This window comes from Macaca fascicularis, chromosome 3, assembly GCF_037993035.2.
Source record: "Macaca fascicularis isolate 582-1 chromosome 3, T2T-MFA8v1.1".
NCBI lineage: Eukaryota > Metazoa > Chordata > Mammalia > Primates > Cercopithecidae > Macaca > Macaca fascicularis.
The window spans coordinates 57,622,065-57,648,114 of NC_088377.1; positions in this window are offsets into that span (position 1 = coordinate 57,622,065).

The following is a 26,050-nucleotide window of genomic DNA, read 5'->3' on the forward strand; positions in this document are numbered from 1 at the left end:
CATACCCAGCTAGTAAGCTTTCAGAGCTAGATCTAAACCCAGGTCAACTAGTCATGAAGGCTTTGAACAGTTCCACTCCATCTTCTTGCCTCCCTGTGTTTTATTGTACATTTCGTGGGGATTACTACCTGAGGTTGAATATTTTCCTGTATGTTTCCAGATAGTTATATTTCTTTTCATGTGAATTCTTGGCGTATGTTTTCTTTTTCTTTTCTTTTTTTTTTTTAATACAGAGTCTCGATCTGTTGCCCAGACTGGAGTGCAGTAGTGTGATCTTGGCTCACTGCAACCTCCGCCTCCTGGGTTCAAGTGATTCTCCTGCCTCAGCCTCCTGAGTAGCTGGGATTACAGGCACGCACCACCAGTTCCTGCTAATTTTTGTATTTTTAGTAGAGGTGGCATTTCACCATGTTGGTCAGGCTGGTCTCGAACTCCTGACCTTGGGTGATCAGCCCACCTTGGCCTCCCAAAGTACTGGGATTACAGGTATAAGCCATTGCACCTGGCCTTGGTGTATGTCATCTATCCATTTACGTTTTTCTTACTTATTGGTAAGAGTTCCACATAGAGTCAATTATTTTCATGGTTGTCTTTTAACTTTGGGTTTTAAGCAGTTTTAGACATTTGAAAGTTTTATAGTAATATTTTCATGTGGTCAAATACAAATCTTTCCTTTTGTGATTTCTTTCATCACTTCTCAAAGGCTTTATTATTTATTATTTTTCTTTTTAGAGACAGGGGCTCACTCTGTCACCCAGGTTGGAGTGCAATGGCGCAATCATAACTCACTGTAGCCTCGAACTCCTGGGCTCAAACAATTCTCCCACCTTGGCCTCCCAAGTAGCTGGGGCTACAGGTGTGCGCCACCATGCCCAGCTCATTTTTGTATTTTCTTTTGTAGAGACGGGGTCTCACTGTGTTGCTTAGGCTAGTCCTGAAATCCTGGTCTCAAGCGATCTTCCTACCACAGCCTCCCAAAGTGCTGGGATAACAGGTGTGTGCCACTGTGCCTGGCTTCTTTTGCTTTTCTGATGATAAAAGTGTTACGTGCTTATTATAGAGAATTCAAAAAATGCAAACAAGTATAAAGATAAAAATACAATCCCCTAGAAACTTTCCACTTACTTTAAGACTACTCAGCATTATTGAAATGTATGCATACAGTTAAAGGAATATCAATAAGCCAGGTATGGCTCAGGCCTGTCGTTGCAGCACTTTGGGAGGCCAAGGCAGGAGGATCACTTGAGGCCAGAAGTTCAAGACCAGCCTGGGCAACATGGCAAGACCTTATCTCTACAAAAAGATTAAAAAATTAGCCACGCATGGTGGTGCATGCCTGTAGTCCCAGCTACTCAGGAGGCTGAAGCTGTAGGATCACTTGAGCTCAGGAAGTAGAGGCTGCAGTGAGCTATGATCGTGCCACTGCACTCCAGCCTCTAGGTGACATAGCAAGATCTTGTCACACACACACACACACAAACACACACACACACACACACACACACAGAGATTATCAATAAAACAAACACCTATGCATTATGAACAATGCTGCCGTTAGCTTCTTATACATATCTCCTGATGCACGTATATAAAAGTATCCTTCAGGAGTGTGTACCCACCACTTGGCTTAGGAAGTAAAACATTACCAGCACCTTAGAAAGCCCCAAGGTGCCATTTCCAATAATATCCCCCCATCTCCAAATACATCCCCTGTTTTCCAGAGGCAATCACAATACTAAATCTATGTTAATCACTCTCTTGGTTTTCTTTGTAGTTTTACTATCTAGCTGTCTACCATTAAACAATATAGTTCAGGCTTTTTTTTTTTTTTTTTTTTTGAGACAGAGTCTCACTGTCGCCCAGGCTGGAGTGCAGTGGAATGATACTGGCTCACTGCAACCTCTGCTTCCCGCGTTCAAGCGATTCTTCTGCCTCAGCTTCCCAAGTAGCTGGGGCTACAGGTGCGTGCCACCATGCCCGGCTAATTTTTGTATTTTTAGCAGAGATGGGGTTTCACTGTGTTGGTCAGGCTGGTCTCGAACTCCTGACCTCAAGTGATCCTTCTGCCTCGGCCTCCCAAAGTGCTGGGATTACAGGCGTTAGGCTATTTTTGAACTTTATTTCTGACATTTGCTTCTTTCCCTTGACATTATGTTTTCGAGGTTGGGTTGTGTAAACTGAGAAGGAAAGGACAGTTCATTCATGTTGTTGTTGTAGAGTATTGGAGTGCGCGCATATACCGTGGGTTATCCATTCTGCTTTTGATGGACATTTGGATTGCTTCCAACTTTGAGCTATTATGAATGACAGTGCTATCAACTTTCTTACACTTGTCTCCTGACACTCGTATATAAAAGCATCCTAAGACGGGCATGCCTAGGATTGTCACTGCTGGGTTATATGCATGTGTTCAGCTTTCTAACACCTCATTCTTTCCCAAAGAGGCTGTAGCAATTTACACTCCCACCATACATTCACTCATTCATTCATCAAACACCTTCCAGCCCCAATAGCATGTCAGGTGCAAGTGCCTCAAAAGCACACACAGCATGCCTTCTGCCTGGCACAATGGCTCATGCCTGTAATCCCAGCAAGTAAATAACCGGCAGTAAATAATTCATCATTGCTGCACTTTCACTTGGCATTATTCTACTTAAAACTTCGTGCAGTTTGCTTGATATGAAGTAATAAGTTAATCATGAAAAAATGCTAAAATTGTTCTCATTTTTGATGTATTACAGGTATTTTATCAACTACTGAGAGAATTGGGGTAAAATACTTCCCTACGATGGTAGAGTTTGTCGATCAATTTCTCCTTATAGAGCTTTCTTTTTTTTTCCCCGGCTTCCAGTGTTTGGAGTCTATTAGGTACATGAAAGTCTAAAATTGCTACACCTTCTTGGTGTATTGAACCTTTTATCATTATGTAATGACCTCTTTATCTCTATTAAGGCATTTTGCTTCAATCCTGTTTTAAATAATATGGACGTGGCTACTTTAGCTTTCCTTTGGTTAGTATTTGGCTGATATATCCCTTTTTCAATCTTTCAGTTTTTCTTCTGTGTCCTTGTGTGTGTGTGTGTGTGTGTGTGTGTGTGTGTGTGTGTTTTCTTTTGAGATTGAGTCTCGCTCTGTTGCCTGGGCTAGAGTGCAGTGGCAGGATCTTGGCTCACTGTAACCTCCACCTCCTGGATTCAAGTGATTCTCCTGCCTCAGCCTCCCAAGTAGCTGGGACTACAGGTGTGCACCACCACACCCAGCTAATTTTTGTATTTTTAGTAGAGACGGGGTTTCATCATGTTAGTTGGCCAGGATGGTCTCTATCTCTTGACCTTGTGATCTGCCCGCCTTGGCCAGTGTCCTTATGTTTTAAGCATATTTCCTAAAAACAGTATTGTCTTAGCCAACCTCCAATATCCAGTTCACACCTTGTGTAGCCTTCTGTGACATGGTACAATGGCAGGAGACACACACACACACATACACACACATATGTATAAATGTATATGTATGTATATTTTTATAATATATGTATATTTTATATATGTATAAATATATGTATGTGTATTTTATTTAGAGTTGGAGTCTTGCTCTATTGCCTAGGCTGGAGCACAGCGGTGCAATCACAGCTTACTGTAGTCTTGAAGTCCTGAGCCAAATGATCCTCCGTCCTCAGTCTCTCTAGTAGCTGAGACTGCAGGCGTGTGCCGCCACCCCCAGTTATTATTATTTTTTAATTTAATTTTTTGTAGAGACAGGCTCTTACTCCATTGCCCAGGCTAGTCTTGAACTCCTGGGCTCAAGTGATTCTCTCACCTTGGCCTTTTGAGTATCTGGGACTATAGGTGTGTGCCATCACACCGGCTAATTTATTTGTTATTTTTTATATGTAGAGATGGGTCTCACTACATGGACCAGGCTGGCCCCAAATTCTTGGCCTCAAGATGTCCCCCTGCCTCAGCCTCCTGAGCGACTGTCCAGCAGAAGACATGTTGGCTTTTGGGTTCCTTGCCCTGACATGCTGGAAGCTGGGGCTGGAAGGTGTTTGATGAATGAATGAGTGAATGTATGGTGCATATTAAGCAATATAGATAAGTGGAGGGTGGAAAAATATTCCCTTTCTGATAATGGTGTTTCATTGTAACATGAGTTACATTTTTTCCAAAGCAAATTGATATACAGAATTTTCTTTAAAATAAATATATTTTTATTTATCATACCTCCAGCTTCAAAGACACAAAATGAGACACCTGCTTTTCTACGATGGCATCAGTGACAGAATGGGCTTTTGCGCTGGTGGGGGTAACGGCAGCCATGCTCTCCTTCCCGCCATGCTCTCCTTTCCTTCCCGCCATGGTAGCCAGCATCTGTTCTTGCAAGTGCCCGGATTCTTTTGTCTGTTTGTGTCTGAGCCTGGGGGGCTTAGTGCCTTTGTCAGGCATATTTGAGGCAAGGAGAAGGAACTGGGGCTATTGAGGAGGACTGCTGGCTGGACACGGTAGCTCACTCCTGTATTCCCAGCACTTGGGGAAGCCAAGGCGGGAGGTTCCCTTGAGCCTAGGAGTTCGAGACCAGCCTGGGGCAATATAGTGAGAATCTTTCTCTGCATATTAAAAAAAAAAAAAAAAAAAGATCTTCATGAACAGTAAGCCCCGCGTGGTGGCTCACACCTTGATATGGTTTGGCTTTGTGTCCCCACCGAAATCTCATCTCAAATTGTAATCCTCACGTGTTGAGGGAGGGACCTGGTAGGAGGTGGTTGGATCACAGGGGTGGTTTCCCCCATGCTCTTCTGATAGTTGGGGAGTTCTCACGAGATCTGATGGTTTTAAAAGTGGCAGTTTCCCCTGCATGCTATCTCTCTCCTGCCGCCTTGAGAAGAAGGTGCTTGTTTCGCCTTCACCTTCTGCCACGATTGCAAGTTTCCTGAGGCCTCCCCAGCCATGAGGAACTGTGAGTCCACTAAACCTCTCTTGTTTATAAATTACCCAGTCTCAGGTAGTATCTTTATAGCAGTGTGAAAATGGACAAATACACGCCTGTAATCCTGGCATTTAGGGGGACAGAAGCAGAGGCCGGAGGATAGCTTAAACCCAGGAGTTTAAGACTTGCCTGGGCAATGCAGCAAGATCCCATTCTCCACAAAAAGGAAAAAAAAAAAAGACCCCCACCAACAAAAAAAAAAAAGAAAAAAAAAGGAGAAAGTTTGAAGGGGTCTGCAGCTTGGTGGCAAAGTCATGGAGTTGGGGAAGTTTATTCATAGCAGCCTTCCCCGTGGGCTCTGAGAATTGAAGAGAGCCAGGAGAAGGAGGACTCAGGTCTCCAGAGCCTGCCAGTTACTCTGGGATACTCTCAGGAGAATCATTTCCCTTCTCTGGGCCTGTGGGAAATGAGAAGGTAGGACTTGCTGCTTTCCAGGCACTTGGGATTTCAGAGTGTGGCTCAGTTGATAAGAACAGAGAAAGCAGCCATGGCGCCTGTCTGTTCTCGGCTGAGTGTTCCTTGTTGCAGGTTCAGCAAAGCCCTGTAGAGAGAGGCTTGACCACCAGTCTGGGAAGGGTTTCATTCTGCCCACCTGGTACCTGTGAATCACCTGCTATGATGATGTGACTCAGACTTCCTCCTCTGCCCTGTGGGAGGGTTGAGGACTGTAGTGACCTCTGCTTTTCCCGAGTCACTTCCCCTTCCAAAGGGCGGAGGCTCTTCTGTCCCATCCCCTCAGGTAGAGGTCTGCTGCTGACCATCACAAACAGAGAGGAAATATTTCTCTTGTGTGAAAGCACTTTTTATCTTACTTTTTTTTTTTGGAGACAGAGTCTTGCTCTGTTTTCCAGGCTGGTGTGCAGTGGCACAATCATAGCTCACTGTGACCTCAACCTCCTGAGCTCAAGGAATCCTCCCAAGAGGCTGGGATTACAGATGTGAGTCACCATGCCCAGCAAATCTTAAAAATTTTAAATAGAGACCAGGTCTTGCTATGCTGCCAAGGCTGGTCTCGAACTCCTGACCTCAAGTAACCCTCCTGTCCTGGCCTCCCAAAGTGCTGGGTTTACAGGTGTGAGTGACCACACCTGGCCCCTCTTACATTTAAAAATTAAGGCTGTGTGCAGTGGCTCATGCCTATAATCCCAGCACTTTGCGGGCGCTAAGGCAGGTGGATCACTTGAGATCAGGAGTTCAAGACCAGCCTGGCCAACATGGCAAAACACCGTCTCTACTAAAAATATACACACGCGTGCACGCACACGCACACACACACACACACACACAATTAGCCGGGAGTTGTGATGTGCACCTGTAGTCCCAGCTACTTGTGAGGCTGAGGCAGGAGAATCGCTTGAACCCAGAGGCGGAGGTTGCCGTTAGCTGAAGTCACACCACTGCACTCCAGCCTGCCTGACAGGCTCAAAAAATAAAATAAAAAATATAAAAAATAAATAAAAATAAAAATTAAGCTACTAGAGCACTTTGAGGGTTAGCCAAGACAAAATGCTATTACTTGGCCTCAATTTCCTGTTGACCCCTCGAATCAGTTTAGCTGCTGAGCTCAGCACATTCCTTAAGTCAAAGACCATCTGGCTTTTCTCACCTCTCTGCCCCGTAGCCTGATGCACATGCCTAGTGCAGAAGGAGGCCCCACAGTGCAGCCGAATCTGTAACTTCAGTTTCCCTGAAGGATTGGGGTGAGCTAGAGGGGCCTCCAAGTAGAGAAAAGAATTGCAAAGCCAGCTCAATTGTCCAACTTCAAATTCTTCTTCCTCTTTTCTCTTTTCTTTTCTTTTCTTTTCTGTCTTCTCTTCTCTCCTCTCCTCTCTTCTTCTCTTCTCTTTTTTCTTTTTTTCTATTATTTTATTTTATTTTATTTTATTTTTTTGAGATGGAGTCTCTCTCTGTCACCCAGACTGGAGTGCAGTGGTGCGATCTCAGCTCACTGCAACCTCCGCCTCCCGGGTTCAAGGATTCTCCTGCTTCAGCTTCCTGAATAGCTGGGATTACAGGTGCACGCCACCATGCCCGGCTAATTTTTGTATTTTTAGTACAGACGGGGTTTCACCATGTTGGCCAGGCTGGTCTCGAACTCCTAACCTCAAGTGATCCACCTGCCTCGGCCTCCCAAAGTGCTGGGATTAGAGAAGCCACCGTGCCTGGCCCCTTCCCCTTCACAGTTGCTAAAACATAATAATGAACCCATGGATTGAAGGGGGTAGGGCAGATACCGACCAGGGAGTTGAGGAAGGTACCCTTTCTTCAGGGGCCTTCCAAGGTCTTGTTCCTTCCCCGCTGAGATGCTGGGTGCATGGGAAGAAGCCGACAGGAAGAGTAAGTTTCAGGTTTTGACCTCCACAGGGGGCTGATGTGAGGCGCTGACAGCTGCACAGGATGATCTGCATGAGGAATATGGAATGTCAGACCCTCAGGGAGCCCCCAGATCACAGCAGGATTGGCATCATCGATGGTGCTCACCTCCCACTTCCAAAACGCCACACTTCTGGTCTCCCTTTTCCTTCCTGGCTGCTCCTCCTACGTCCTGGCTTACAGTTCCATCTGCAAGAATGGCCTCCGTGTGTGGGAACCGCAGTGCTCAGCTGGGGCTCTCCTGTCCTGTGATTACCTCTCTCCCTGGTGATTACATCTTTTCCCTGGGTTAAGCACCTTCAGTAGGCTGAGGACTCCCAAAATGTGTATTTCCGGGCTGCATCCAGAGGGTTCTGGGTTTCTTATGTGACATCTCCCCTGGGACAGGCATCTAAATTTGATATGTCTTAGTCTTAGTATTGGCCTAAACCTGCTCCCTCAGTCTCCATAGATAGCACCATTTTCCACTCAGGAGCTCAAGCCAGACCTCTATTCCTTTCCCCTTTCACCCCTGACCATCCATCAGAAATCAAACCCAGGCACAGATGCTTTCCCGGTTACTCAGGAGGCTAAGGCGAGCTTACTTGAACCTAGGAGTTCGAGACCAGCCTGGGCAACGTAGTAAGACCCTGTTTCTATAAAAATTTTTTAAAAAAATTAGCCAAGTGAGGTGGTGTACACCTGTAGTCCCAGCTACTCAGGAGGCTGAGCCAGGAGGATCACTTGAGCCCAGGAGTTCTAGGCTTCAGTGAGCTAGGGTGGCACCACTGTACTCCAGCCTGGGTGACAGAGCAAGATCCTGTCTCTTAAATAAGTAAATAAATTTTAAAAATCAAAGTCAAAGCCCCTCACCTTCTTTCCACCCTCCCCACCGCCCTCCTCCCTCAGCTGGTGCCCGTGTCCTGTTCCCAGAGGGTGTCCCTGAGCCTTCTGTGCTCCTTACTGCCCCCAGGAGACAAGGTGATTTCAAAGCATGGATGGGAACCTGGGACTCCCCTGTTTAAAACGCTTCATTGATTTTCCCATTGTGGGTCCACTTGATGACACCGAATTTTTCCCATTTGGAGCACGGACGGGATGTAGAGCAAGGTCTGGCCCTTGGGTCTAGATTCTGATAAGGGCTGATGAGGATCTAGTCAATGAATGAGTCCCAGAGTCATAACTGTGACATTTCCAGATAAAGAACAGTGTAGTTGTAGTGATCACTTTATTTTGTTTTTTTTCTGGCAGCTTCTGCTCTTGGCTCTTCTGGACACAGAACCCACTCCCTGGGGTCTCTTGCTCCATCCTGGCTATGATGACAGGCAATGACTGAGGTATGTCCAACAAACTCTCTTGGCTCCTGGCCACACTCACACAGAAGTTTCTGGGCTGAGTAACCCTACCAAGCTCCATCATTCTGATTCTCTCTCCTTGGAATCTGAAGCAGAAACAGAGACGCGGATTGGTGGGAAGAGGTGTTCGGAGCCACATAGCATCCCAGGGAGAAGGTCTGTGGATTCCTGCTGCTGGAGTTCCCAGAGCTGTTCTGCTTTTTGTATTTGCCTGGGATTGTTCTGCGCCTCCTTTAATGGTCTGAGCTTCCCTGGTATTCTTCTAAAGAATCCTGCCCCCTCCACCTCCTTTTTTTTTTTTTTTTTTTTTTTTGAGATGGAGTCTTTCTCTGTCACCCAGGCTGGAGTGCAGTGGTGCGATCTCAGCTCACCGCAACCTCTGCCTCCTGGGTTCAAGCGATTCTCTTGCCTCAGCCTTCCAAGTAGCTGGGATTACAGGTGCCGCCCACCATGCCTGACTAATTTTCTGGAGTTTTAGTAGAGATGGGGTTTCATTATGTTGACCAGGCTGGTCTCGAACTGCTGACCTCAGATGATCCACCTGCCTCAGCCTGCCAAAGTTCTGGGATTACTGGCATGAGCCACCGCACCCGGCCAATAGGTACATTTTTAATCTTCACCCTCCTCCACCCTTGGCCTGCAAGTAAACCCCAGTGGCTGTTAACAGTTCCCTCCTTTGTGTCTGTGTATACTCAATGTTTAGCTCCCACTTACAAGTGAGAACATACGGTATTTGGTTTTCTCTTCCTGTGTTAGTTTGCTTAGGATAATGGCCCCCAGCTCCATCCATGTTGCTGCAAAAGACATGATCTTGTCCTTTTCTATGACTGCATAGTATTCCATTGTGTGTGTGTATATGTGTGTGTGTATATATATATATATTTTTTTTTTCTTTCTTTCTTTTTTTTTTTTTTTTTGGGAGATGGAGTCTCACTCTGTCACCCAGGCTGGAGTGAAATGGTGTGATCTTGGCTTACTGCGACCTCTACCTCCCGGATTCAAGCAATTCTCCTTCCTTATCCTCCCAAATAGCTGGGATTACAGGTGCCTGCCACCATACATGGCCAATTTTTGTATTTTTAGTAGAGACCAGGTTTCCCCATGTTGGCCAGGCTGGTCTCAAACTCCTGACCTCATGTGATCCACCAACCTCTGCCTCCCAAAGTGCTGGGATTATAGGCATAAGCCACCACACCCAGTCTCATGGTGTATGTATTAACCACATTCTCTTTCTTTCTTTTTTTCTTTTTTCTTGAGATAGGGTCTCACTGTGTCACTCAGGCTGGAGTGCAGTGGTGTGATCACAGCTCACTGCAGCCTTGATCTCCTGGGCTCAAGCGATCCTCCTACCTCATCCTCCTGAGTAGCTGGGACTATACGCCTTCACCATCATGCCTGGTTCATCTTTTAAATTTTGGGTAGAGATAGGAATCTGAACATGTTGCTCAGGCTGGTCTTGAACTCTTGGGCTCAGGCAGTCCTACCATCTTGGCCTCCCAAAGTGCTGGGATTCCAGGCCTGAGCCACCGCGCCTGGCCCCTGTATCAGATTTTCTTTACTTAGTCTACCACTGATGAGCATTTAGGTTGATTCTATTTCTTTGCTATTGGGAATAGTGCTGCAATGAACACATGTATGCATGAGACTCCTAGAGTTTAAATAACAAAAGCATTAGAAATGACCTCAAACAGCCCAAGTCGGGAAGTATGCAGTTATGGAGCTGGATCAGCACCTCAAACATGTCAGGTGCTGAATTTGAATTTCTGTGATTATCAGATGGATTTCCATGACTGCAAGATGCTGGTTGCAGCTCTGAGTTTCACTTACCAAGTTAGGAAGAGAGGGACAATCACCCAGATGCTGAAAGAAAGAACCATTCTCATTAGTGTCCTCCTTTCTATCAGAGAGGAGAAATCTTCCCCAGTAACCCTCTGGCTTATTTCCTCATTGGCTAGAGCTGTAGCCATGTGGCCACCTTTAGCTCCCTGGGCAACTGGAATATGGGCAGCTCGTTGGGATTGCAAAACCTGCCTTGGATAGTCAGGATTCTCCCCTGAGGTTGACACAAAGCTGCCCAAGCCAATGGTGGTTAGCAGAGGCGGCAGGACGACTGGCTATTGCCAGGGCCATTAACTGTGCCTACCACAGTGGCCACATCAGATTCCCAACTTTGCTGCCAGGGAGTTGACAAATAACTGTCACCTTTTTCTAAAATGGACACGTTCTTACATTAGATGGATGGGAGCATCAACTCATGGGTGAAGGGCATTATGCAAATGAGGCTGGGAGGGGTGGCTCACACCTGTAATCTCAGCATTTTGGGAGGCTGAAGTGGGAGGATTCCTCGAGGCCAGGAGTTTAAGACGAACTTGGGCAACATCGCAAGACCCCGTCTCTACAAAAAATTTAGCAGGGCTTGTGGAGACCCTGTCTTTACAACAATTTAGCTGGGCATGGTGGTGCATACCTGTAGTCCCAGCTACTTGGGAGGCTGAAGTGGGGGAGGATCACCTGAGCCCAGGAGTTGGAGGCTACAGGGCTACAGTGAGCTATGATCACACCACTGCACTCCAGCCTGGGTGACAGAGCAAGACTCTGTCTCCAAGAAAAAAAAAAAAAAAAAAGGAAGTGGCAGGAGGTGTCTTTTCAAAACTCCCAGTGTAACTGACCAACTTTTTCTTTTTTTTTTTTTGAGACAGAGTCTCGCTCTTGTCACCCAGGCTGGAGTGCAATGGCACAATCTCAACTCACTGCAACCTCCGTCCCCCGGGTTCAAGTGATTCCCCTGCCTCAGTCTCTTGAGTAGTTGGGATTACAGGCACACACCACCATGCCCGGCTGATTTTTTTTTTGTAATTTTAGTAGAGACAGGGCTTTGCCATGTTGGCCAGGCTGGTCTCGAACTCCTGACCTCAGGTGATCCACCCACCTTGGCCTCACAAAGCGTAGGGATTACAGGCATGAGTCACCGTGCCTGGCCTGGCCAACATTTTCTAAGCAGGATGGGCACATCTGTCCACATCCTTTCCATGATTGGTCCAAGGTCAGATGGACTTTCTCAAGTTTCCTGGCTCCCAGTATCTACACCACGGAGGAATGAGAACCGCATCTGTACTGCACAATGGTGTGATGTGGCTCAGCTTACACCACCAACGTGGGTTGGAATTTCAAACAGAGAAATGAATAATAAAACCTGTCCTGACTAGCAAAAGCCCTGGGGACCTAGCGGAAGTAAATATAAAACTGCTCTTTATGGACTTGGTCACAGTCCAAAGGGCATGAAATCCCATAGAAAAGACACTCCCCTCCACCTTGGAAGAGGAAATAATAACAGACATTATCACTCACGGGAGGGAGAGTCTCAGCTGTGAATGTATCAGCTTTCCACGAACTCAAAATGAAGGCACAAGCTGGAAAATTCTATTGAACAGGTACATTTAATATCACTAAAATGGATAAAGAGAGAGAGAGAGAAATGGAAGATGGAAAACACAATGAAACTATGCGTATATATTATAAAAAGACTCAACAGAACTTCTAGGGAAAGTATTCACTGGAATGAACCATGATTTTTATTTTTTTCTTTCAGACAGGGTCTTACTCTGTCGCCCAGGCTGGAGTGCAATGGTACGATCATAGCTCACTGCAGCCTCCAATTCCTGGGCTCAAGTGATCCTCCTGCTTCAGTCTTCTGGGTAGTTGAGACTACAGGCGTGCATCACTGACCATCACTTTTTTATAGTGCTCTTTACTTTTGCATTGATGTTCCCATCCATCAGATGCAAACACATGTCAGAGCAAGGCTACTCTTGGGGTCCCTTTTAATGAATGTGACGGGTTTGTAGGGCAGGGAAAAGTGTCCTAGACCTGTGTGTGAACAGCAGAATGATTCCCTGTGCGGGAAATCAAATTCTCAACCTTGGCCTAGAGAACTTCGCATTTTGCTTATATGATGGTGCAAACATTTTATACACACACACACACACACACACACACATATATATATATATATATATATATAGAGAGAGAGAGAGAGAGAGAGAGAGTGTGAGAGAGAGATGACAGAGACGATGGAGTCTCGCCCTGTCACCCAGGCTGGAGTTGCAATGGCGTAATCTTGGCTCACTGCAACCTCCACCTCCGGGGTTCAAATGATTCTCCTGCGTCAGCCTCCCGAGTAGCTGGGATTACAGATGCCAGTCACCATGCCCAGCTAATTTTTGTATTTTTAGTAGAGACGGGGTTTCACCATGTTGGCCAGGCCGGTCTTGAACTCCTGACCTCGAGATCCACCCAGCTTGGCCTCCCGAAGTGCTGGGATTACAGGCGTGAGCCACCACGCCCGGCCACAATTTTTAATATTTAAGTGTTCCCAGCCACTGTGAGTTTCCTCCCTTGCCTATGAAGAGAAATCGTCTTTGATGCATGCAACTTCACAATCCACAAGGTGACTCAGCCTTCATCAAATGATTTCCTGTAATTTTTAAAAAATGCTGAATTGTAGAATTTTCCTATGATGAGTGAGAGATAAGAAGCAAAGGCAAGGACTTGATGAGAAAGGCCCAAAACAGCTGCATAAGAAGGAGTCAGGAGAGGGAGGAAAAAAGCCACATGGGTAGGGTAGGTGCCTGGATGCGGGGGAGAGAGGTTTCTCTGAGTGTGGGGAAGACAAGTCTATTGGCAATGAAAATCTCTGCAGAATACACGAGCACTGGCCAGGAGAGGAAGACGAGCACACAGTAAGTGTTGCTAAAGCTAGGGTTTGGGTCCTCTGATATTTCTCAAGAGATGCTAGCTAAAGATGAAAATTGCTATTTATTTATTTATTTATTTATTTATTTCAAGGAGAGTTGTTTTGTTAAAATTCTGGGTGGCTCACACGATCCTCTGAACGCGATTCTCAACAGAGATGGATGTCAGAGGTTTCCAACTCTCTATGTTCAGAGGTCCAGTGATCAATGCACATATACATGTTAACTTGGAAATCCCTTGAACACAGGCGCACACATCTCCTTTCTTTGGTCTGGGTTAGTGAGGCACTCCTTAAGAGTAACAGCCCTTTTGATGGGGGAATACAAGTGGAAGGTAAACCTCAAGTTGATTGCAGCTATGATTTTGGGGGTATTTAAAACATTTTATTGTGAATTAACATATTGTAAAATGGACACCCCCCTACCCCCGGTATACAGTTCTATGAGGTTTTTTGTTTGTTTTGTTTTGAGACACAGTTTCACTCTTGTTGTCCAGACTATAGTGCAATGGTGCAATCCCTATTCACGGCAACTTCTGCCTCCTGGGTTCAAACGATTCTCCTGCCTCAGCCTCCTGAGTACCTGGGATTACAAGCATGCACCACCATGCCCAGCTAATTTTCTATTTTCAGTAGAGACATAGTTTCACCGTGTTGGCCAGGCTGGTCTCGAACTCCTGACCTCAAGTGATTCGCCCACCTCGGCCTCCCAAAATGCTGGGATTACAAGCATAAGCCACCGCGCCTGGCCGTATGATTTTTAACACATATGTAGATTGGTGCAGCAAAATGCAATCAGGACACAGAGCAGTTCCATCAACCTAGAACATTCCCCTATGCTACCTCCACTCTGCCCTACCCAGTCTTCAGCCACCTCCGATCTAGTCTCCATCACTATAGTTTGCCTTTTCAAGAATGTCAAATAAATGGAATCCTCCAGTATAAATTATTTTTAGCATCTTTACTCGGTTTGTAAGCAAACTTTTATTTTTTACTTGTTTTCAGTTCTTTTAATTTTTAATGTTTGTGGGTACATACTAAGTGTATATATTTATGGGATACATGAGAATTTTTGATATACGCATGCAATGCGTCATGATCACATCATGGAGAATGGGGTATCTGTTCCCTCAAGCATTGATCCTTTGAATTACAAACAATCCAATTATACTATTTTAGTTATTTTTAAACATAGAGTTATTTATTGACTATAGTCACCCTGTTGTGCTATCAAATAGTGGGTCTTATTCTTTCGAATCATATTTTTTGGTACTCATTAACCAACTTCTCTCCACAGCCCCTCCCTACCCTTCCCAGCCTCTGGTAAACATCCTTCTACTCTCTGTCCTGATAGGTTCAATTGTTTTGATTTTTAGATCTCACAAATAAGTGGGATCATGCAATGTTTGTCTTCCTGTGCCTGGCTTATTTTACTTAACATAATGACCTCCAGTTCCATCCACGTTTTTGCAAATAACAGAATCTCTTTCTTTTTTATGGTTGAATAGTATTCCATTGTGTATGCGTACCACATTTTTAAAATCCAATCATCTGTTGACGGGCACAGGTTTCTTCCAAATCTTGGCAATTGTGAACAGTGCTGCAACAAACACAGGAGTGCAGATATCTCTTCAAGGTATTAATGTCCTTTCTTTTGGGTATATACCCAGTCGTGGGATTATTGGATCTAATTGTAGCTCTATTTTTAGTTTTTTGAGGAACCTCCAAAGTTCTCCACAGTGGTAAGTGAACTTTTAAAGACTGGCTTGTTTCACTCAGCCTTTGAGGTCTATCCAAGTTTTTGTGCATAATAAGAGTTTATTCCTTTCTTTCTTTTTCTTTTCTTTTCTTTTTTTTTTTTGAGACGGAGTCTCACTTTGTTGCCAGCCTGGAGTGCAGCCGCGCGATCTCGGCTCACTGCAAGCTCCACCTCCCAGGTTCCCGCCCTTCTCCTTCCTCAGCTTCCAGAGTAGGCGGGACTACAGGTACCCGCCACCACGCCCGGCTAATTTTTTGTATTTTTAGTAGAGATGGGGTTTCACCGTGTTAGCCAGGATGGTCTCCATCTCCTGACCTCATGATCCGTCCGCCTCGGCCTCCCAAAGTGCTGGGATTACAGGCGTGAGCCACCGCGGCCCGGCCAAGAGTTTATTCCTTTTTATTGCTGAGTAGTATTCCATTATATGGAGGTGCCACATTTAAAAAAATCGATTGACCTGTTAATCACTTGTTGAAGGACATTTGGCTCATTTCCAATTTTGAGTGATAATGAATACAGATGCTGTAAACATTTATATGCAGGGTTTTTTGGGTGATAACATAAGTTTTTATTTCTCTAAGATAAATGCCCGGAAGCGGTATGATTTCTTTGTAAGAAATTGCCAGGCCAGCCATGGTGGCTCACGCCGGTAGTCCTAGCACTTTGGGAAGGGGAGGTGGGAGGATCACTTGAAGCCAGGAGTTCAAGAGTAGCCTGACCAACACAGTGAGACCCTGTCTCCACAAAAAAATAAAAAAGAAAATTAGCCAGGTGTAGTGGCTCATGCCTGTAGTCCTAGCTACTCAGGAGGCTGAGGTGGGAGGATTGCGTAAGTTCAAAAGGTTGAGTCTGCAGTGAGTTATGATTGCACCACTGCACTGCAGCCCTGGTGACAGACTGAGAAAGAAATGGCCAAACTCCGGACTGGCTGTACCATTTTGCATTCTCAGCAGCAGTGCATAATGCTTCTAGTTTCTCTGCATGCTTGTCAGCACTTGGTCTTTTTTCTTTATAGCCATTCTAGGAGGTATATCTCATCACGGTTTTAACTTGTATTTCCCTAATAATCATAAAGGTGAGTATTTTTTCAAGAGCTTATTTGACTTCTCTGTGTCCTCTTTGATGAAAGGTCTGTTCAAAGACCTTTGTCTATTTTTAATTGGGCTGTTCGTTTCTTAGTATTGACTTTTGAGGATTCTTTGTATGTTTTGTGTACAAGCCATTTGTTGAATATGTGATTTGCAAATACGTTATTCCAGTCTGTAGCTTATCATTTAATTTTCTTAATAAGTTTGATGATGTCCAGGCCAAGTGTGGTGGCTCATGTTTGGGCGGGAGGATTGCTTGAGGCTAGGAGTTGGAGATCAACCTGGGCAACATGGTGAAATCCTGTCTCTATAAAAAATACAAAAATTAGCTGTGTGTAGTGGTGAACACCTGTAGTCCCAGCTACAGTAGCCCTGCTGAGGAAGGAGGATGGTATGATCCGGGAGGTTGAGGCTGCAGTGAGCCCTGATTGTACCACTGGACTCTAGCCTGAGTGATAGAGTGAGACCCTGTCTGAAAAAAATAAAAATAAGTGATTTTGATAAAGTCCAGTTTATTACTTTTTTTTTTTTCTTCCATGGATTGTGCTTTTGGTTTCCTGTCTAGAAACTCCTTGCCAACTTCAGGTCTTAAAAATTTTCTCTTATGTGTCCTAAAAGTTTTACAGTTTTATATTTTTTATTGAGATGTGTCATCTATTTTGTGTTAATTTTTTTATAAGATATGAGATTTTGGTTGAGGTTCCTTTTGCACATGGATGTCTAAATGTTTGATATCATTTATTGAAAAAGCTATCTTTCCTCATTGAATTGTTTTTGCATCTTTGTCAATTGGCATTTTGTGTAAAATTTGTGAGTATTGAGAAAAAAGGGTCAACTGGATATTTGTATGGGTCTATTTCTGAACTCTCTCTTCTATTGATCTATGTGTCTGTTGCTTCACCAATACCACACTGTCTTAATTACTGTAGTGATATAGTACATCTTAAAATTGGGCAGTGAGATCCCTCCAACATCACTTTTATTTTTTAATTGAATTGAATTGAATTTTTTGAGACAGGGTCTTGCTGTGTCACCCAGACTAGAGTGCAGTGACGTGATCATGGCTCACTGCAGCCTCAACCTCCCAGGCTCAAGCAATCCTCCCACCTCAGCCTCCCACGTAGCTGGGACTGCAAGTGTGCATCACCATGCCTGCTAATTTATTTTTATTTTTTGTATAGATGGGGCTCTCAACTATGTTGCTCAGGCTAGTCTTGAACTCCTGGGCCCAAGTGATGCTCCCGTCTCAGCCTCCCAAAGTGCTGGGATTACAAGCATGAAGCACTGCACCTAGCAACCCTTCTTTTATTAAAAAACAAAACAAAACAAAAAAAAACAGTTTTGGCTATTCTAGGTCTTTAACTTTTTAATATACATTTACATATAAATTGATATTATTTTTACGGATTGGAATTGCAGTATATAGATTAATTTGGGAAGAACTGACCTGTCTACTATGTTGAGTCTTCTGACTCATGAACATGGTATGTCTTTTCATTTATTTATGTCTTCATTGATTTCTTTCATCAGTATTTTATGGTTTTCAGCAATAGGTGCTGTATGTGTTTTGTTAGATTTACACTTGAGCATTACATTTTTTTAGAGTTGTTTTAACTATTAGTTTTAAAATTCTGGTTTCCAAATGCTGATTGCTGATATGGAGAAAGATAATTGATGTTGTGGTTGATTTTGTATCCTACAACCTTGCTGAACTTACTAGTTTTAGGAGTTATTTTTATGGATCCCTTGAGAATTTCTATGTAGATAATCATGTTGTCTATGAATAAGGACAGTTTTAGTTCTTCTTTTCCAATCTGTATGCCTTCTGTTTCTTTTTCTTGCATTATTTTACTGATTTTAATTTTCAGTGTGATCCTGAATAGAATGGTAAGAGTGAACATCCTTACTTTGCTCCTAATTTTAACTGGCAAAACACTAACTTTTTTCCCATTAAATGTGAGGTGAGCTTGTCGGGGTTTTTGTTTTTGTTTTTTTATAGATAGCCTGTATCAGCTTGAGGAACTTTTACTTCTAGTTAACTGAGAGTCATTGTTTTTTTACGAATCACATATGGATATGAAGTCGAATATTTTTTCTGCATCCATTCATATGGTCACATGCTTTTTCTTCTTTCAACTGTACTTTGACCCATGTTTGGGTGGATACAGATGGAGAGAAGGGAAAATGAAGAATGGCAAGAAGGAGACAAAGAATTCAGCAGAAGTAGTGAATTGCAGCAAGAAGTGGCTAGAAGTGTTAACTTTCCTCTCCACTAAATAATTCTGATGTGTTGGAAAGATCCTAGACTTCTTGCTATATAAGGGATGAAGCTCAATGTTTTTATTGAAGTTCTAAAGGACAAGGTTGACTTCAGCAGTCTGGAGGACTTGGGGACACCTGAGGCAGATGACTTCTAGGGGAAATATGTCCCTCTACTGTCGGTTCACCCTTTTGTGTGCAAATTCATCAATGTATTTGATGAAGCTTCCAAGACATCACCCAGGCCAGTGCCCAGCATATGACAGGTACTTTATATACACCTGTCAGATGAGTGACTGAGTGAAATGTCATCAACTAGACAGTATGACATTGTGATTAAAAGCATAAGTTAGGAGCCGAATACCTGAGTCGAACCGTGGCTCTACCTCTGTAGAGGTTATACTGCAGCAGTTATTAAAGCTCTTTATAGCCCAGGCAACATGGAGAATCCCCATCTTTACAAAAAATATCCAAAATTAACCAGACATGGTGGTGTGTGCCTGTGGTCCCAGCTACTAGGGAGGCTGAGGTGGGAGGATCACTTGAGCCCAAGAGGCTAAAGTTGCAGTGAGGCATGATTACACTACTGCACTCCAGCCTGAGTGACAGAGCGAGACCATTTGCAGGGCTTAGTAAAGTGCCTGGCCCATAATGAGTGCAATGTAAGTCTGACTGTTTTTATTATTATTCACATTCGTATTCGGGATTGAACACTCTGCCATTACTTTTCCATTACATTTCCATCATTTTCTTCCTTCCTTTAAGGTAAAGCTTAAAGTAGTTTCTCCTATAGCCATAGAATTGGAAAAAACTTAAGTGGCAATCTAATTCAAGCTTCCTGCTTTCTGTGTGAGGAAAGGGAGGCTCAGAGAAGCCAAGTGGTCCCCCTCATCTGGGGCATCTGGGGCTTCGGTCACCTGGAGCACCATTGCAAAGCTGAGCCTGAGCTTGCTCTCCTCTAGCCACAAATCAGTTGCAGCTCAGGACCCTCAAAACAACCCAAATATTTAATATCTGCTTTGTTGGAAGTTACAGCGCAGGTGCCCATTCAGAACCAGGAGACTTGTAGCTTGAAACATGGCAGTCACCGCATCTGTGTGCTGGAGAGCGGACAGGCAGATACAGTGCAAGGGCAGAGTCAGCAACAAACACTGTCCACACCTCCTCCACCAGGAGGAGGCTGTTCTGAGACCTGTAGGAAGCCTTCATTTCGTGGCGGGTCCCCTGATAGGTCACACATACCCAGAGGCTGCCTTTGTTGCCCCTCATCTTTCCAGGCCCGTGAAGCCATTTAGTTGCTTCTCCAGCAAAGGGCTGAGGCAGCAGCCTTGCAAATCTCCGTGACCCACCCAGAATGCATTTGGCGTGTGTGTCCATAAATATTTTAGGCCGTGCTGCTTAGTTATTAATAGAGTGAAATGAAAGAGAATTCTTTAGCCTCTCCCCTTCTCTACAGATGGAAAACGAGAGCCAGAATTTGAAGGGCTGGAGTGACAGGTGTTTAGGGACTTGAGATGCTGGGATTGAAGCTGCAGATGAATTTTCTCTGTCCCATCCTTATTGTGAAAAGAGGGCCCTGGTCCCTTGATTCCAAAGAACCACAGAGTTACCCTCATTCCCCTGATCCCTGGGAGGTGGGGTACAGATGTTGTCCTGTGATGCCTGTCCCCACTTCTTGCACGGAGCAGACTGCCCAGCATGCACAGATGGAATGGGATCAGCTACAATGACCGCCTTTGGAAGAGTGAGCCTGGGGAGGCCCCCTGGAGCCCCAACTTGGGACAGGGGCTGGTGACCTGTCAGCCACTCTCAGACAGTCCCATCCTATGGCCTGAAAGGGTGGTGGCCATGTAGTTGGATGACTTTCCTCCCTGCCCCCTCTTCCTTATTCAGTGTTAAAGAACCAGCATTTGAGGGTGGCCTTGGGTGAGAAATTCCCCACTGTTAAAACCCCCTGTGGGTTGGCAGCAGCCAGGAAGAACCGGCTTTTTTTCTGGGAGTAGAAGCAAGGGTGATGATGGCTTATCTCACTGTTCCTTTTCATTTGGGACATAATACTTCCCACAAAGCTCAGGCCCCACACTGAAAAAATCAATCATGTTGCACAGCATTTTGAGTGCTCTGAGTCTCCGAGCAAAGGAAATAGGTGAGACATTGTTGTCATGGTAGCTAGTCGCAAATTGTCTCTTAAAATAGTATTCACGCTCTGTAAGTAGGGGCTTGATGCTTCAAGATTAATAGCGAAGACATACCCTCACCAGGCCTCCCCTTGGGTTTACCTGGGAGCTGCCACTCGACCTGGCTCTGGGAGGAGCCTCCTTCCTGAATGGACTGAAGCTCCCAGCTCCAGGCCACAACCTGGGATTTAGGCTCAGGGATTGCTACTCTTGTCTATTCAATTCATTAAAAGATCCTCAGTGATGTGCCGGGTGCCGTTCTAGGCGCTGGAGGTGCAGCTGTGAACAAGATGGGCCACTGACCTTCTAGAGCTTATGTTCTAGTGGGGATAGCTAATCATCAGTGGGATACAAAGACAAAGCTTCGGGGAGTGAAGATGAAAGAGAGACCGACTATGTGTGTATGTGTGTATGTGGGTCAGAGGGTGTTTTTTATAGAGAGTGCATCAGCAAAGGCCTCTCAGATCTGAGAGATGAGAATGAAGTGGGCATTTGGAGCCCTTGATTACTGGGGGATGCACTTTCTCTAAGTAGCGTAGTGCCATCACACACCTGGTGTCTCCCCGTCCCTTTCTTCACTATACTCAGGGCAGGGAGACCTACTGATCTGGTTGGTAGAGTTCAGGAGAATACACAAGATACCTTCAACTCTCCCCCTTGGGAGCAAGCTGCTCATGGGGTGCAGGACTTCTCCTCTGCTCTGAGTCTCATCTCGGTGAGACTGGTCTGTGCTGTGTGGTTGGGCTCAGGTCTGGCTGGAGAGTCGCACTGGTTCTGGAGTGCAAGATTCAGGGCTACTCAGTGTTTACCTCGAACTCCACCCTCCAACCTGGCCTTCATGACTCATGAAAGGGAGTAATGAGCTTCTTTTGCCAATTTGGTGGGTCTTGTTTCTCCATTTGCTCAGACTCAAGTTGAGAAGAGAAGGGCTTTTATTGAATCCCTTCCTAGGCTCCAGCTTTGGGGAAGGAGGCTCCACATGAAGAGAACGTGCAATGATTCTGAGGTAGGAGGGAACTGGGCCCATTTGAAGATGAGAAAGAGGCCGTGTCTGGCCAGGACAGAGTGGTCAACTAGGAGAGTGTCAAGGAAGAAGAGAAATGGGGCAGATGGATGGTCTCAGAGTCTTGGGTGGAGTTTTGTTTTAAGCCCATTTGGGAGAATTTTAAGCACAGGGATGGCATAGTCTGGTTTCTTTTTTCTTTTTTTTCTTTTTTTTTTTTTTTTTTTTGAGACAGAGTTGCACTCTTTCACCCAGGCTGGAGTGCAATGACCTGATCTCGGCTCGCTGCAACCTCTGCCTCCCAAGTTCAAATGATTCTCTTGCCTCAGCCTCCCGAGTAGCTGAGACTACAGGTGCCCGCCACCATGCCTGGCTAATTTTTGTATTTTTAGTAGAGACAGGGTTTCACTACATTGGCCAGGCTGGTCTCGAACTCCTGACTTCAGGTAACTGCCCACCTCGGCCTCCCAAAGGGCTAGTATTACAGGCGTGAGCCACCGTGCCCGGCCTGGTTTCTATTAAAGAGAACAAAGCAGAAAGCAAGGAGATCAGTTAGGACAAGGCAGTAGTTTTCTAGGTATGATATGATGGCAGCTTGGAGAAGGTCTTAGTGAAGATGGAGAGAGAGGTCGCTGTATTCTGGAGGTAGACCTAAGAGGACTTGTTGAAAGGTTGGAAGCATTTGGGAAAGAGGATTACAGAGAAAACCTAGGAAGTCAAAGTGGACCAGCTATGCTGACTCACACCCCAGACTCAATGAGGCTGGGGTGGCTGATCCAATGGCCAAAGGAGAGTCACAAGGCTTGGTGGGGAGCACACGCCCCAGGAGGACACAGGGTAAAGAGCCAGGAGGAAACCTGGCCAGGCCTAGTGTCTCAGTCTATTTTCTGTTGCTTATATGAGGTTGGTGCAAAAGTAATTAAAAGTAATGGCAAAAACCACAATCACTTTTGCGTCAACAAATAACAGAATATATGTATTTTTTGAGATGGAGTTTTTTTTTTTCCACCTAGGCTGGAGTGCAATGGCGCGACCTCAGTTCACTGCAACCTCTGCCTCCCAGTTTCAAGTGATTCTCCCACCTCAGCCTCCTCAGTAGCTGGGATTACAGGCATGCACCACCATGCCCAGCTAATTTCATATTTTTAGTAGAGACAGGGTTTCATCATGCTGGCCAGGCTGGTCTTGAACTCTTGACCTCAGGTGATCCACCTGCCTTGGCCTCCCAAAGTGCTGGGATTACAGGTCTGAGCTACCATGCCCAGCCTAATAACAGAATACTTGAAACTGGGTAATTTTCAAAGAAAAGGAATTTCTTACAGTCCTGAAGGCTGAGAAGTCAAAGTTCAAGGGGTACATCTGGTGAAGGCCTTCTTACTAGTGGTGACTCTCTGATGAGTCCTCAGGCAGTACAGGGCATCATACAATGATATAGTTTGGATATTTATCCCTGCCCAAACCTCATGTTAAATTGTAATCCCCAGTATTGGAGGTTGGGCCCGGTGGAAGGTAACTGAATCATGGGGACAGATTCCTCATGAATGGCTTGGACCATCCGCTTGGTGATAAGTGAGCTCTCGCTCTGAGTTCACACAAAATTGGTCATTTAAAAGCGCGTGTCATCTCCCCTCTACTCTCTCTCTCTTTCTTGTTCAGGCTCTGGCCTGTGATGTGCTTGCTCCCCCTTTGCCTTCCTCCGTGATTGGAAGCTTCCAGAGGCCTCCCTAGAAGCTGAGTACATGTCAGCGCCCTGCTTCCTGTAAAACCTGCAGAGCCATGAGCCAATTACGCCACTTTTCTTAATAAATTACCCAGTCTCAGCTATTTATTTATAGCAATGCAAGACTGGCCTAATACATGTGGCAAGGGGGCTAATTGTACTGATTCAGTTCTATCTTCTTCTTCTTATAAAGCCAACAGTACCACTCCCATGATAGACAATTCATCCGTTAGCCCACTATTCCTTTCATTCATTAATCCATTCATGCAGGCAGAGCTGTCATGATCTGATCACCTCTTAAAGGCCCCACCTCTCAATACTGCCACATTTGGGAATGAATTTCAATATGAGTTTTGGAGGGAGAAATATTCAAGCCATAACACCTAGGAGGAGGCCAAGGTACGAGTCTTCCTTCACACAAAGCCATGCCTGTTTGTTAAATGAGCAGACCCTCACACCTTATTCCATTAATGATGTTACGGTCCTTTGGGTCTATCAAGTTAGAACCCTCAGAATAACTATCAATGCCATTGTTCCCCCACCTCCTCTCTTCAACGCTTTGGCAGTCACTGCTCTACTCACTCCACCCCTACCCCACCCCAAATGTCTTTGCCTTTTTCTTTTGTCATGCCTAGCATAAACTTTCTTTTTTATTATTTATTTGTTTGAGACAGAGTTTCACTCTTGTCGCCCAGGCCGGAGGGCAATGGCGTGATCTTGGCACACTGCAACCTCCGCCTCCCGGGTTCAAGCAATTCTCCTGCCTCAGCCTCCCTAGTAGCTGGGATTACAGGCATGCACTGCCACACCTGGCTAATTTTTGTATTTTTAGTCGAGACAGGGTTTTGCCATGTTGGCCAGGCTGGTCTCGAACTCCTGACCTCAGGTGATCTGCCCACCTCGGCCTCCCAAAGTGCTGGGATTACAGGTGTGAGCCTCCGTGCCTGACTACCTAGCATAAACGTTCGTCTCCTCCCAGGAGTTGTTCTTTTTATTTCTATTTTTTGAGACAGGGTCTTGCTCTGTCACCTAGGCGGAAGTGCAGTGGTGCGATCACAGCTCACTGCAGCCTCTGGGGCTCAAGCAATCCTCCCACCTCAGCCTCCTGAGTAGTTAGAACTACAGATGCACACCAACACGTCTCGCTAATTAAAAATTTTTTTTTTTTTTTAGAGACAGGGTCTCACTGCATTGTTCAAGCTGGGTTTGAACTCCTGGCTTCAAGCAATCCTCCTGCCTCAGCCTCCCAAGTAGCTGGAACTACAGGTAGGCATCACCACATCCAGCTAATTTTTATTTTTATTTTTTGCAGAGATGGGGTCTTGCTATGTTGCCCAGGTTGGTCTTAAGCTCCTGGCCTCAAGTGATCCTCCTGCTTTGGCCTCCCAAAGCTCTGAGATTACAGGTGTGAGCCACTGCACCTAGTCCTCCTTGGAGTCTTACACCAGCTTTGCTTTCCTCACTGAATGATCCTTTCCATTCTCTCCTCTTTACTTCTCATTTCATCTTTCAAACTGTCAGAACAGCCTCTCTGAGAAATATAGGTGGAATCACAGTTCTCCACCCAGAAAATCACTCAATGCTGAGTTTTATAAATAATACTACTTTATAATTATTAATAATAATTTATAATAAATAATTAGCATGACATTCAGGGACCTCTATAATCCTTTCATGCTGTTCCAGTTACTATGTCTGCAAAACCAGCCACCCCAAAACTTAGCAACTTAAAACAATGACATTTATGATGCATCTAGATTGTGTGGGTGAGGAGTTCAGAAACAGCTTGGCAGAGTCATCCTTGCTCGGGGGCTTTCCCTGTGCCCTCAGAGGTCAACTGCAACTTGATGATTTTTGGAGTTTTCTGGACACTTGATGGTGGCTGGTTTCAAGGTGGCCCACTCACATGGCTGCGGAGTTGGTGCTGACTGTTGCCTGAGGGGATCTCAGTTTCTCTCCACAGAGCTGCTTGAGCATCCTCATGGTATGGCAGTGAGCTTCCTCCAGAATAAATGATCCAAAAGGCTAATCAGAAGCTGTAATGTCTTTCATGATTTAGCCTTGGAAGTCTCACCTTGTTAGAGTAGACAGATAGCTAGACATGAGCAAAAGTGGGGACATTACTGGGTATATACCCAAAAGAATATAGTTCTATTATAAAGGCACATACATGCATATGTTCACTGCAGCACTATTCACAATAGCAAAGACATGGACTCAACATAAATGCCCATCAATGATAGACTGGATAAAGAAAATGTGTTACATATACACCATGGAATACTATGCAGCCATTAAAAAAGAGTGGGATCATATTCTTTGCAGGGACATAGATGGAGCTGGAGGTCATTATCTTCAGTGAATTAACACAGGAACAGAAAACCAAATACCGCATGTTTTCATTTATAAGTGGAAGCTAAATGATGAGAACACATGGACACAAAGAGGTGAACCATAGACACTGGGGCCTGTGGGAGGGTGGAGGGTGGAAGAAGGAAGAGGATCAGGAAACATAACTAATGGATACTAGGCTTAATACCTGGGTGATGAAATAATCTGTACAACAAGCCCCCATGACACAAGTTTACTTATAACAAACCTGCA